This window comes from Cyanistes caeruleus, chromosome 1, assembly GCF_971803275.1.
Source record: "Cyanistes caeruleus chromosome 1, bCyaCae1.hap1.1, whole genome shotgun sequence".
In the NCBI taxonomy this organism is placed as follows: domain Eukaryota; kingdom Metazoa; phylum Chordata; class Aves; order Passeriformes; family Paridae; genus Cyanistes; species Cyanistes caeruleus.
In genome coordinates, this window is record NC_141701.1 from 18970617 (window position 1) to 18985694 (window position 15078).

Consider the following 15078-nt stretch of genomic DNA (forward strand, 5'->3'; position numbering starts at 1 on the left):
AAAGAAAAAATTTTGTTTTCCCATTCCACTTGGGAAAGCAAACGGTGGAAAGCAAAATGAGGGCTCCCCTCCAGCATCAGAGGTATGTGCCTTTTGTGAGGGACAGGCTGGGAGATGCTAATGTGAAGAATACAAACTTTACAGTGATGTTTTATTTCTGTGCATCTATTTTAGAAGAAGTTTTCAATCTTGTACTTTAAATACTGTGCAATCAAATCACAAAACATAGAAAAGTAAACTGACCTATGAATAAATATTTAATTCTCTGTTTGAAGATCTGGGCTGGATGTAGGGCTTCTGTAGTAGGAAAAGAACAGATCAAGGGGGACAGTGAAGAATGAAATAATCAAAACACTGGGTTTTGTTAATATGTGCTAATATATGTTGCCCTAAGGAGGTTGATACAATAGAGATTATTTGTTTTGTGAAATAGGAGCTGACAAGAACAAGAGCATCCTTAGGCTGGATGTTATGGGATGTGCAACATGATGCATATCTCCAGCAGTTTACAAAGCAAATATAAATTCTATCCTTAACCTAATTTGTAAGTGAAATTTTCTCAGTGTCAATATTGCTAAAGTAAAAGAAATGCAAGTTCAAAACTCTTCCCATAATTCTGTGTGATTTAATTTTTATAGGGGCTAATCTGGAAATATGGAAATCCTGAGCAACTTCTCCAGCTGTTCATAATTTCCTTGATCAGCTTGTAAGAAATAGGAGCATTACCCAGAGTACTGTCACTTTGAGATGTAAGGGGAAAATGTACATGGCCAGTGTAAAATTAAATTTTTAACAAAAGTGAAAAAATCTGTGTTACCATAAAATATCTGACATAGTGTCAAGTAAACACTTCTTATAATTAAGGACAGAAATACTTTCTCATTTTCATTTTCGAGACAAGCTTAATTAAAATAAATATTGAGAGAAATCAGACATGTATGGAAGAAAAAGTCTTCCAGTGAGTGAAAGATAATCCCTAAGGGATAAAGTTACAAATTCAAGGAACACGTTAATGAAACCTTCATATTTTAAGTCCATGACACTATTGGCACTATAAAGCATCCATATGGCACCAACAGTAATAGCAATACTAGCACATTAGCACCACATTGTTCTGGTATTTTGTGTAGTTTTAAGCAGAAACCTTGACACTGGACTAATCTTATTAGTGTACCATGCTTTCTGGTGGTTTGGCTTTATTTTAACAGGATCTTGTGGTAACAGAGCCACTTTCCCTGCAAAACTCTTCTGCGCTTACTTTTGATCACAAAACCAATGTGATTTTAGCAACTGACTCTAAGCATAAAAATATATTGAATTTGTTTTTGAATTGAAGAAATGAAAACACAAGGTTTGGAAGAATTTTAAGATTGTGACCCTGCAAAGACTGGCATAGTTGATTTTAATCCCTATTCACATTTGAGTCACAGTCATACAGATCAGGAATACAAAGTCAAGGGAAGTGATGATACTGATGAAATTGTGCCTTTTCATTTATGGTCTGGCTTACCAGCAGACAGCATCAGCAAGTGTGTTAAGAAAATGAACTTCATGTACAAGTTTTTGAGGAAGCATGCCAAGAAGCAACCCCTTCACCTTTTTCACACATTTTAATACAGGTTCCTGAAGTATTTTTTGGAAAGATATTGGTGGAAAGATTTCTAAGTAAGGTAGATGGCTTTGTACTCTGTCAGTGTCACATCTGGCTCTAACCAGATGTGGAGGGTTACTGGATACTGCTGATTCTGCCTGAATGTGTCAGACATGACATTTAAGCCAGGGTTCTCCAATGGAAGTAGCTTCTCAGGCCACTTGTCTATGCCGTATTTCCAGAAGGCAGGCAGCCAAGGATTGGAGGTATCATGACACTGAAGAGCCACAGTTACAGAGGGTGGCAGCCTGTTCAGTCATAGGAAGGACAAAAAAATTTAGACACCCTGAAAGTAAAGGTAAAGAAAAAGGTCTCTCAAAGGGAGTTTATCAGCATCCTCTTTTTCTTCCAGTTTACTCTTTTCTTTGTTTGAATAAAAGCAAGTAAGCAGTAAAATGCCCCTGAAAAAACTCAATTATACAGACAGTTTCACTTATGCCTCCACTTGCTCCCACTGAATGTATTACACACGATGAGTCAAATCACTTTATGTCACGCTATTTTTACAGGATTTCTCCTTGAATCTGAGTATATTATGAGGAAGATTTTTCTGATGGGTGTGGATGCTTTTTTAAAATTGGAAATCTCCCTTGGGGAAGCTTTCATGTCAGCTAAACAATCTACAGAAGTGTACAAGTGTTCTGTATTAGAGTTTCTACATAGGCTTATGCATGCATAACCATGAGTACCACATTTACTTCTCTCACATGTTCTTTTTCCTTTGGATTTCAATCTCAAAAATATTTTTGTTAGCAGAATTTTGCGAATACTTCCAAGTTTGAATCTTAGAGGTTATTGTTCTTCCCAAAAGAGATACTACCAGTGCCAACACAGTTCATGGATGACTGTATGTTATTAAAGCTGGAATTTATCTTTTTTTTTTTTTTTCTGGTGATACTGACAGCTCAATATTAAGAATTGAAAAATAATATTTTAATTTCACTGTTTTTATCCACCTGTCTGACAAGTTCAATTGTTTTGATTGCTACCTAAATTGATCTTATTCTACCTAAATCTTTGCTGAAAAAAAGGAGTACTTATTCTATGTTCTATGTGCTGCCTGGTTATTATCCTGGCAATTATTATTGCAAGCTTAAAGTATTCTCTGAATTATGAAAAGGGATTGCATGGAGAAAGTATTTAATGCCACATTATGCACTACAGTAATGAACATCTCAGTTTTTGCTTCCCTCATTTCCATCTTCCAGTATGTCAGGTCTTTTATTTGAACCTGAATGTTATAATTGTCTGTTTAATTATCCATAATGGAGATCCACATATTGCAAAAAGCTTCATTCCAACCAGGGTACTAATGTGACCTCTGTTAATTCACTGCAAACAGCTCTGACAGTTCCTGGGTTCATTCCCAGCCATATTGTTGTGGGAGATTCCTTCTTACAAGTCATGCCCGTGTTCTGCACTCTAACACCAGCTGATGCCAGGTTCCCACACTCCTGGCTCCATGGTCCCTGGTGCCATGCTCTGGAGGTGGCAAGGCTGAACAGGGGCTGAGCATGCTGATGTAGTGCCCAACACTCAGTTTTCCTTGGTGGGACAACTTTTCCCACAAAGAAGTTTCTTTTGGTATTAAGTCTCCTCAGTTTAACAACAGCAGAGAAACAAGGCAGCTCCCTCACTAGAAACAATATGGAGCTGAGAAAATCATATTTGGCTTAGTTACAGTGCTGCTACTAACCTTAGCACTGAATATATCAGTTCAGACCTCCTGTCTTCAGTTCATTAGTCAAAACTCCTCTGACACAAGCATGGTTTTGGTATGTTTCTATCTCACAGCCCTTGTTTCTGTCAGTTTTGATGTTGTTGCTATGCATAAAATCAAACTAAGTCTTGTTTTACAATCCCAGTGTTGCCTGTGGAATCTGAGCAGTGCAAGAGCTCCATTAACAATGTTATTCTTCTCTGTGGTCACTGTCACACTCAATTTAGCTCCAGTTTTATTTTTTGCCATAAAACAGCATTCCTGGTCACAGTTATTCTGTTACCACAATGATCTAAGAGCCACTAAAGGACATTAATGAATTAACAAAGTACATGGCTTAGTGCACAGTCCCCAGGCGACGCTTCACCGAGGTGGGAGGGCTGAAGGCCGTATCAGTAAGTGTCCATCCCTGGGGATGACCACAACTCAGTGAGCTGTCTGAGAGTGGCTGGGCATCAACTCACAGACAGACTCTTGGGGGCTTGGAGTTCCTAAGTGAAGGCAGGACAGAAAAGACTGTTTTTTCAGAGGGCTCTGGGAAGGATTTTCAGACTGGACTCTGCTGGTAAGGAGACCTCTGTCAAGAAAAGGAGCTTTAGAATAAAGCAGTTCCCCAATCTCCAGTAAAATACAGTTTCCAAATGTCATAAAATTCATGGATTGAAAACACATGCTCGTGGCCATCTGTTTGTCCCTCCAGTGAGAGATGACCACTGTTTTACATGAGAGTCCAGCATTTTGTTCTATCTCTATGAGAAGATTATCATTCTAGCAACCAAGGGGTATTCATCCCATTCCCTTAGTTGTCTCTCAATTCTTGGGTCCCCTGTCCTTTGAATCCCCTGTTCCTTGCACCAGAAAAGGAAGAATGAGAATGGCTCAGCACTTGCTCAAGGCTCTGCCTGAAATTGATGGTGGCTTAATGATGGTACAAAGATATGAAAGGAAGGCATTGTAAAAACATCAGGTAGTAAATTATTTCTGTAAACTGTTACCATATTGCTGGGCCTAGGAATGAGATCTACATATGGTATGTGGGCAGCTGGTCTTCCTGTGGGATCACTAATGACTCAGGCACATCTTAAAGAAAAATGAACACTGAAGCTCCTGTTTTCCTATTTTCATGTATATCTAAAATGCTAATAATTTAAAAGCAACTCTGAAATAATTAAATAATGCATTAGAGGATAAGGTATAAACAATTCAAACTCATAGTCAAGGTCATATTGTGCTGTTCTCTGTACAAACAGAGGACAAGAAATATATCTCTGTTTCAAAAGTGCAAGGTAGGCAGTCATTACAGCTCACCTTCAGCATACTTTTTCTTAAGGCTACTACAAGACAAAATTGTGGTAGAAGGGGTGAAAATACTTGATTTGTCTAGTAAGCTAAAAGTAAAGTTTTACATGTTCTTCCTGATACTTTTCATGTAAGGCCCATGAGCTTGATAAATGTGAGCAATAAGACTTGGAAACCTTCTATTTCACTCTACCACAATCTTCTGGCTTTTATCCTAACATTTTGTCCTACATTTTAAAATATTATAAACATGACAATTCAGTAGTCGCTTTTTCCAGCATTCCATAGCCTCTTTCATAGTTTTAGGACAAGGAGAACTGGAAATAAATGCATATATTAAGAGCTTAACACGTGGAATGTGGCAACAGAGTGCTGGCTTGTCCAGGTGTGAGTAGAGAGAGTTGACAATTGTCTATTGAAATGAGAGAGAAAAGCCCTACAAAAAAGCTGAAGTGACTACAGTGATGAACACAAAAATCCAAATTTCCAAATTGAGAGTCCACTCCAATCCTTGCTCTGGACACCCTTTGAAGTTCTGGTTAACTCAGTCCCTCTGCTCCTCAGGTACCTACCTGGAAATTCATCCACTCACATAGTTCTTTTAGTCTTTAGGGTCTTGTAAGGGAAAAGTTATTTTGTGTAGCTGCCATTCAAGACAGGGATGTTTTAGGCAATATTATCTACTCCTTATTCCCCAAGCACAAATAAAATAAAGCCAAACCCAAAACCAAACCACCAGAAAAATCAAAACCCAAAATGTACATTTTTCAGAAACTAGAAATCATAGCAGTAATATTCCTGTGCATATATATGTTATGATACTAGATTTATTCAGATAATCTTCACTGTTGCTAAATACAATGGAAGTTAGTGTCTGAAAATGAAATTTTAGTAGGAAAATACATGAGTCCTCAGCAGCTGTAAAATTGGGAAAACACAGAGAGCTGGAGAATCAAAGCACTCCATTTTATAAGAGCCCACAGAAGAACAAAGGTTCCAAAGGCCATGAACATTAAGGTGAATAGTTCAGTAGGTATGTTCGTGTCTTAGTGTTGAGCACAGAAGAAACATGGAGGACTAGGTTTTCATTAGACATTTAACTCTGAGAAGGCAGAAGTTGTTCAAGTTAAATCTTATCCTAAGTGACAAATTGACCTTGGATAGTAGAATGTGAACCTTTATTTTCCAGAAACATTTACAGAAGAGACTATTCTTCAAACCCTATGCTTCCTAGACCACGAATTCTCTTTCATTTAAATTGTGGAGCTCTCAGCACCTTGTAGGCATTACACTGATGAATGAATAATAACAAAACAATGGTTGTTTTTCCTGTGAGTGATCATTAGCATAAAACAGTAATGTTTCATGGAAGCAAAACATTTTTTCTGCTGCACAGTCAACCAGTGCAGAATCCTGACAACAATAACTACTGGGAGGTGCATGTTTCAGAGCTCCATTCAAAACCATGCTGTAACTAAAAAAGTTTTGGAGTGTTTTTAGCTTTTTTTCCTGATGTTCTTTAGAATATGAATAAAATTACTCAGTGGAGGAATTCTTAACAGATGGTTGCCATTTCAGCCTCAGATGGCAGAAAGCCCTAGAACCAAGCAATTACAGAGTTCTTTGATGCAGAACCAGCTGAACAGATTTTAATAATTTCTTCCAAATTGGAGACACCTGGCCCCACAGAAAGTGCTGCAAGCTGGATGATAGCATAGTGCAATAGAATATATTCCTGATGTCACCAGCATGGTTTTGGTGACAAAATCATGAAGACCAATAGAAAATAATGTGAAAATTACCTTTTTCTTTCTGCTATTAATGCAATGAAATGTTGCAAGTGCCCTGTAAAATAATTTTAAAAATACTCTGAGGCAAGATTTTTTTGTTTTTATTTTCCATTACTAGAACATTTTATCTCCCTTCGAAGAATGTTGTACAGGATATGGATACTCAGCAACACCAGCTTTTATTGCTCACCTTTTTAAAGCTCATGGGACTAACTCAGAAAGGGTTTAAGAAGCACATGTAAAATGTTACTTCATCTAACTTACTCTTCTTCTACTTTCTTCATGTAACTCCTGCCTTTGGGAAATTCAGATATATTCTCCTAGATGCACCATATGCCCTGGAGAAGCCACCAGGCCAAACCCACTGATATGACACTTCTGTGGCAATTCTCCTTCATGGAGAGAGAAGAAAAGGGGTATTCTTTCTAAGGTTCAGCTCCATCTGAGTCACTGCCAAATTCTTCCATTCTCTTCTCATTCATTCAGCTCTGTCTCTGCTACCTTGAGGTTATGTCTATCTCATACAAAGCCCTGCACAATGCTGTCCATGTCTCCAGTACAAGGGAGCTGCAGCCAGCCAATTGCATGGCTCTGGCACAGGGTATTGCTACTATCTGTGGTTCAAATGCTTGGCAGGGGATCTGGTAAATCAGTTTGCTCTGGTGGCTGACAGCTCTGGTCCAATGAGACAGTTGTACTTGATATATCGGAGAAAATAGAGAGGAATTTTACAATGCTGTCCCTGGACTTCATAACCTTAGACTTCTCTCATCCTGTGGGTCAGTTTTCCTTAAAACCTCTCCTTCTTGGTAAAACTAATTTTTTTTGTATAAAATGTTAAAGTAATTTTAACTGTGTTTGTAGAATATCACATATTCTTGGGAATTTGAATAGTGAGTATAGGAGCATAGAAGAGACTGTAAAAATGCTAAAAAAAATGTTAAATATTACAAAATAACCTGGTGAACTGAACCACTGAATCTAACTTTAGTAGATTTACTAATTCTTACTAATTATTTGTTATTAAAGATTATTTGTCTTACAAATAATGTACTAGAATAGCATTTCTGAAGAATTCTTTTTTTTTAAAAAAGGACATAAAATTTTCTGATTTTCTCAGCTGACAGTATTTTTGAACTGTAGTGAAATGGGGTCAATAAAAGTGAGGAGGAAGAAATGCCATGATTTTATTTATGAAGCCACATGTCCTGATCCAAACTGAGCATTGAAAAGGCAAAATTTACATCCCAAAGCTATATGTACAGTATGGCCAAGATAACACATTTTTAACTTGGCTACTTTTATGTGTTTAGAATCAGTTTTCATTTTCATGAAAATCAAAATCAGAAAACTCCCTGTGCATAAGATACACAAACTCAGTACAGACATCACACATCCTTCTGGTTTTCCTTGTCCAAATGATATTTGACTGATTTATGTTATGCTATCATATACAATAGCTTTTTACAATGTATATCTGGCAAAGTTATCCATAGAATTGAATACAATAAACATTATAGTGCAATCATTCAGTTTTGGTTTGAGATTTGGGAATTAGTTCCATCTAAGTGGACTGCTTTTCACAATATGATCCATTCAATTGCATGCTTTCCTCTCTTCATTGGAATAACCCCAGCAACAGAGTAGATTTGTACTCTGTGCTTTGCAACTTAGTTGGATCTCTTTGTTTCCTACAAAAAGGAATCAATAGAATCAAACATTAGTGACCACTTTTACAGTCAGAACAAAGTGAGGTCAAACAGAAAGCAAGCATCTAACTTCATTCCCATGTCTCATAGGATACTTTCACATAACACATAGAATGTATAAAAATACTTAACGAGGTTACACCAAAATCTATTTTCAGACCTTTTTTCACCTTCACTGTAAACAGAGAGACAAAACACCAAAATTATCAGTAATCCTCCTGAAACTTTAAAACTCTCTCTCAGTGTTTGCTACATTATTTTTAAATGTGTTTTATACCCCTGCAATTTCTGTAAAGTCAGTGTTGTGTTCCTGTTCCAAGCCTGGGCATTTTAAAGTTGCAGGATGGCAAGATCCAAATGATGCCAGCCATGCAATGATGATTAAGTGCCATGATGCTGCAAAAGTGGAGACTTAAAGGTGAATGCCTGGGCTTTCTGATGCAGGAGATAGTACTGTTGAAAGAAAAGGATTTGGAAATGCCCATTAGGAGAGGAAAAAATTGTGAAGAAATTGCTGATTTGTTCTGTGAATGAGCTGCAGTTATGGTGCATATATGTGGAAAGAATGTGCAGCCTTGAGCTTTCTTCTTGAAGTATAGCTTCAATCAAAAAAGGAGGAAAAGAAGGAAGGGTTGAGAAAATAAGCCTCTTTGTGCCTTTGCAGTGCCTCAGATTGGCAAAGATAATTGGGAAATGCTTTTCCTAAGTGGGAGTCAGATATGGAGGGTTGGAGGATGATTTTTTCCTTAATTTGGAAATACAGTTGCAGTTGCCTTTGCCTGGTTGCTGTGAAAAGAACAGCTACTGCTTGTGAAATCTGACAGTGTTATGCCTTTCACCTAGAGTAAAGAGATAAGTATAAAATGTCTAAGGTTACAAATACCTGCATTTTTTTGTTATAGTACTATGTAAAGCACACTGTGACTGACAAGTATAATGAATTCTAATTCCATTTGAAAGAACTAAATTCATTGCTGAAAAAGATCAGTTAATTACATTATAATATGGACAAATCAATGGTATGCTAAATTCTAGGACAGCATTTGTGTAAGATCAGAGTATGAGCTGTTAGGCTGCAGAGTTATTGGCTTGTTTAATTTCACGCATTACAATATTGATTCTTCTTTTCCATCAGTGATGACATAATTTTCATGAGACTTTGCACAGTTCTTTAAAATAATTTGAAATAGTTTGCCTTGTAATTGCTGAAATCTGACTGAACTCAGTAGAAAATTACCTAGGTCTCTCTTGAAGACAGGGAATATACTCTCCATCCCTCCACAATTTGCAGATCACACTTAGGACAGGTGTAGCCATGGCATGCTTCCTGCACAGCTGCATTGGGATTGATGGGTGGCTGATGTGGGAAGATCACACTGTGTCTCCAGCATGACACCCACATTCCGTGACTCACAGGCTGGATTCTTGGTAATGATCTTTAATAACAATATAGTGGGATATAATCTTTGTGCTTGATACAGATGAAATTAAAACTATGGTAATGGGTGTCCTTTGGGAACTTAGTAGGGAGTACCTATTCATTCATGCAGCAAGCATGAAATGAATTACTGGTCAAGAAATGTATTCTGTTTCTTAGTGTAGTGTTTTCAGCATTATAGCTGCAACACTTCAAAATTATTTCCATGGTCTCTTTTTATCTTCTGCTTTTCACTAAAACCCATCCTGAAATGGTTGTTTAGCCTTTTGCTTCCCTAGTCAACTTTTCCAACTCAGTACTATTAGTGCTGTTTTCATTATTTATCAGAAGGAAAGTCAATCTTCTGCAGCAGAACGGAGAGTACATTACAGTCTCTCAGAAGATCTCTCATCCTGGCTCCAAGAATGACTGATTATAGACTGATGTGAAGCTCAAATTCCCTCCTACTTTTAGGTGTTCTTCATTCTTTCAGGTATTAACATTTGTATGTGTAGTTCTCCTGTCTTCTGTGTGGCTATGGTGTGTGACAGAGAAATACCTTCCTGCTGTGTGGTAGGTTCGGTGGTTTCGGTTCTGTTTGTTTTCTATGTTTATATTTGTTGGAACTTGTCCTCTTTTTTCATTATTCTCTTCTATCACTATGTTTTTTCTCAGTTAAAGAAAGGAGAGGTTTATGTGCCAAGACCAGACAGCCCATTGACTTCACCTCCACAAACTCTTTCTCCTTTACTAAGGCCAAAACCAGATGTCTGGTGAGAAATTTCAGAACAGAGAAAATATATATTCAGTCAATTCTTTAGTCATTCCAAAATATTCTTCCAGCCTCCAATATTTTGTGACTCAGGAACTTCCTAAGCCTGCAGCTCTGTGTCTGAGTAAAATGATCATCATCAGAAGAGGAAAAATTCAATATTATTAATTTTTGCCTAGTAGCATTGCAATAAAACTGCACTACCGAAAGTGAAATGTCTGCATTTTACAGACTTGTTTTACAAGGGCTAAAGTAGATGAATATAGCCATGGCTGTAAATGTGGCAGGCTAATGCTGTGTGCCTTCATCTTCTGCTGCAGATTGCTGACACCATAGCATGGGCAGCAGAACAGAAGTTATTCAGCACAACTCTGGTACTCTATCAGCACCTTTCCTGGAGCTGCCTTTTGTGGTTTGGTGTAACTCTGAGCTGTGATGCTGAGGAGACAGCAAACTGAACTTTGAGACATACCTGTCCCCATGTTGATCTCCAGCTCAGGACCAGTTAGGACAGCTGAGGGTGATACTGCTACCTAATTTAAGCTTCCAAAGCAGGAGACTCAAAACCATTCCTGATGCAAGCTTCTGCATAAAGCTGAGGCTAAGCTGAATGAAGGAACAAACATCTGAAGATCTCTAGTCATCTTGTGAAATTTTCAACATTTCAAACAGAAGTGATAAACTTCAGTAAAAGCATATCTGTTACTTATTGACATTTAAAACAGCTAGGGAGCATTATTTGGCAGCAAATCTACTGTGTTTCAGTGGTAAATATGCATTAGTAAACAGTCCATGCTTGTAAAAATCTGTGTATCACATTAATTTAAGGGCTGCAGGACTTGCTAAAAATAGGAATGGACTTAATAGAAAACATTTTATGTCCAAATGCCTAATTAAATGGCTGTAGCAAATTTAGCATAACTTCAAACTCTTCCTGCCCTGCCTCCTTTTGCCACTGTATCACATTCCCCCATAAAAGGAAAATCTCTGTTGATAATGTTTGATATTCTTTAGTCTGCCAGAGCCAAGCATAACTAAATCATATTTTCATTATATTTCACATTCTGCTTACTAATATTTGTACTATGTGACTAAGTTTCACTAGAAAAACAGTCAGTGTACCCAGCAGCAGAAGTAGAATGCAAAAGAGTACATTAAAAAAGCTTGTTTCAATAGAGTAATTTATGGAATTCAACAATGTAAATCTTAGACTGACACACTCTTTTTGGTTTCTCAGAAAAGCACCCATGGATGCCTGCTGCAGCACAAAATTATAATATTTGTGCAGGTTTCTTCAGCTCTGGCCTTAGTTATAAAGATATCAGTAGGTATTACTTTTAAATAGATTTATAGCTTCCATGTCTTGTTTCCATGACCCAATTCAGTCACACTTTTGCCTCATCTTTACATAAATGCCTTGAGTCATTTGCTTATTTTAATCAGCATGGGATAACTCTATCTCAGTATACTCAGAGAGAGCTGAAATGTTTGAGAAAAGTGAAATAAATCCCATGGGTAACCAAGAGGGAGGTATCAGAGCACCAAAAATATTACTGCTTACTTTCTCTACCACAAGGTACTTTGAAACCCCAATTCTTCTTAGGCCTTTATTCCTTGGAGAATTTAAAGAAAAGTGAGAATATTTAGGCTTGTAATATGGGCATTTCAGTTGGATGGGCTAAATTTAAGACATGCTTTGCAGTGAGTCAACTGGATTACAAACTGGACAAGCATCTGTTGGGACAGAGAAATGATATTTTGTTTCTTGTTCTGACTACTGAGCTTCTACCTTGCTCTGATAAACTCATGTGATCTCTTCAATTTTTTCTTTTTCTAATGACTTTCTGTCTTGTATTTTTTAATTTATTTTTTTTTAACTTCATCAGTGTTAGTATCTGTCACATTCTAGCAGATTGTGAAGTGCCTCACATAACCTGTCCTAGGTCCCATAGAAGATGAGCACCATTCCTGAATATGTAAACATCTGGGGATTCTCTAAATTAAATTTCAGGGATCCAAAAATATTAAAAATTGTTTTCCATACCTGTCACTCTAAACTAGTATTTTCTTGGTATTTTTCAAAATATATTTGATATATTAGATCACAGTATCCACCCACCAACCATCAACTGTTAAAATAAAAAATCCCTTCTTCTTGACAGAGTGCTCATCAGAAGAGCCTCTGAGGCTTTTGCTGGATAAGAGGAAGAACCAAGAAAGGACACACATATAAACATGGTGCTAAATTCTGGATATGGGATAATTCATCATAGTAAGGTTATATTTGCTTGCAGAATTGCCAGGGTCACCATTCAGAAAGAGCCAGGATCTCAGCTGGAAAGCAATTGTGGAATTCTGATACCCAAAATGATGTTTCAAGCGCTAATTGAAGTAAAAAATTTGTATTCCCAGCCCTTTGTCAAGCAGGTTGTGCTGTTCCAAGCACCCTACTGAATATGCAGCAGATGTACAGAAGACAGGAAAGATCTTGAGATTTTCCTGTGTTTAATGGCATTTTCAGGTAATTCTTAAAAAAAAACAAAACAAAAAAAAAAAAACCAAAAAAACCCAAAAAAATTTCTGGTGTAAAAATGAGCTGACTTTTAAGCTGTGTAAAGGAACACAGTGTTTGTGTCACTAGATTTAGTGAAAACCTACCACATTACAATTGGAAATTAAAAATCAGCTAGCTTTTTAAAAATATTGTATACCTCAGAAGTAATGATTAGTCTAAATTCAAACTTATTGCCCTCTCTGGGCTCCCTTCAATTCCCCAGAAGCAAGTGAGGTGGCTCTGACACCAGGTCTGTCACTTTCACCAAAAGGGGTCAACACAGTCAGAGGAAGGACAAATCACTTTACTGATCCTACCAGCAATTTCATTAACCAATCAGTTCCCTGAGAACAAGATACTCAGCTAAACTGAGTGGAATAGAATGGTTTATTTCCCAAGAGAAAACAAAAACTTATAGAGCCATTTTCATTCTTTTACCTAACAAAGTCATTGTGTTATCTTGAGAGAGCAATTTCACATAGCAGGACTGAGATGGCCATTGTGAATTGTGATGAACAGTGTAGCAAAAACCTTGAAGGCATCCCATTCAAAAGTGGTGTTTGTGTGTCTCACAAAGTCTCAGCTCACTGGGACTCCTGGGCAATGGGGCTCTTGGTACATATTTGGATGTTCAGGTGTTGGAAGCAAGGTCAGCATATGGGAAAACCACTTCCCAGCACCCCAGCAGCAGAGGCACAAGGTTTTGCATGATTTAAATCACAGGTTTAAATGCCTCACCTTATCCCCAGCACTCATGTTCTCTACCACAGGAAACACTTCAGCTGCTGAGACTCTGACCATTTTGACATCTGTCCAGAATTCCCTGTGCTAATAATGTTTTATTACATTTTAGAGAACTCCCTGCAAGGTTCCTGCTACATAACTCCTCAGGACAGGTGGACACCAGACTGCAATAATGCACCACTATAATTTTATATATATATAAAATATATATATATATCTTATATGATGGCTATTACATTTTAATTGCTAAGATTATTTTACAGGTATTTCAAACATAAATTTTGTCATTGCAACTGTGTTACTTACTGCTTAATTGTAATAAAAATGCCTTACATATTTTTCCGTTTTGGAAGAAAATCCTCCCCCATGCCCCCTAAAATTTGCACATTTATACAGAATTTACTACTCACAGTGGAATTGTAGCCTTAAAGGATTGGGCAGCTCACTATGACTGAACTCTTTCTCTGTAAAAAAAAACCCAGTGACTTAAATGCAAGTCCATTGATATCATAGACTAGATTAGAAACTCTTTTCCCTTTCATTTACCACCATACAAGGGAAAAATACGTATTATAAAGCATTATGACTTTCAGATACTAATAAATTTTATTTTCCCAATCACACACATTCTTTAATAGTTTTGGTAAAATCTAATCGTTTTTTTTACCAATATGCCATTTTTTAATAGAATTCATTACCTGTTGTAGGGAAAAATTATAGGTGAAAAACATCCTAACTCTGATTAGATGCCTACATGGTCTCTGATATTTTTTTGAGTCATAACCTCTTTTGGTGACCTCTGTTCACTAGATAAGAAAGAGAAAAATTAGGTATAATGGTTTCAGCACCTTAGGATGATATTATTAAGAGGCAAAAGTTATTTTATGGCACTTCATATTGAAACACACAATGTGAATATCTTTTATGCACGTTCGGAAAAGATTGTGGTCTAGGTTTGTATCATGGCAGGTCTACCTGTGATGTGACTGCTCATTTGTGTGTGGCCTTTGGGACACAGGATTTCTATTGTAAAGAAATGTTTGAGTCTGAATAAAATGCATATATTATATCTTAAAATAAATGCATATATTTCAAGTGGTTTGAAGTGGATCAATTTTTTATTTGCATTACAAATCCAAGTCCACTCCTTTTTCATATAACTTGTGGGTCTTCTTGGTAGTGCTTAGTGGTAGAACTGTATTCTTAGCAGGTAGAATGGAAAAAAAATATTAAAACCAGAATGGTTAAAACATATCCAGTGTTCTACTGACAGCTATGACTTTAAATATTTATCTCCAGTAAATATTTTATTGTATTGCTTTTGGTGTGGGCATGTGTTGCTGTTCCTGAATCACTGCTATACATACTTGGAGAGTCAGACAGATAACCTTGGTTTTCAGGCATGAAACCTACACAACATTT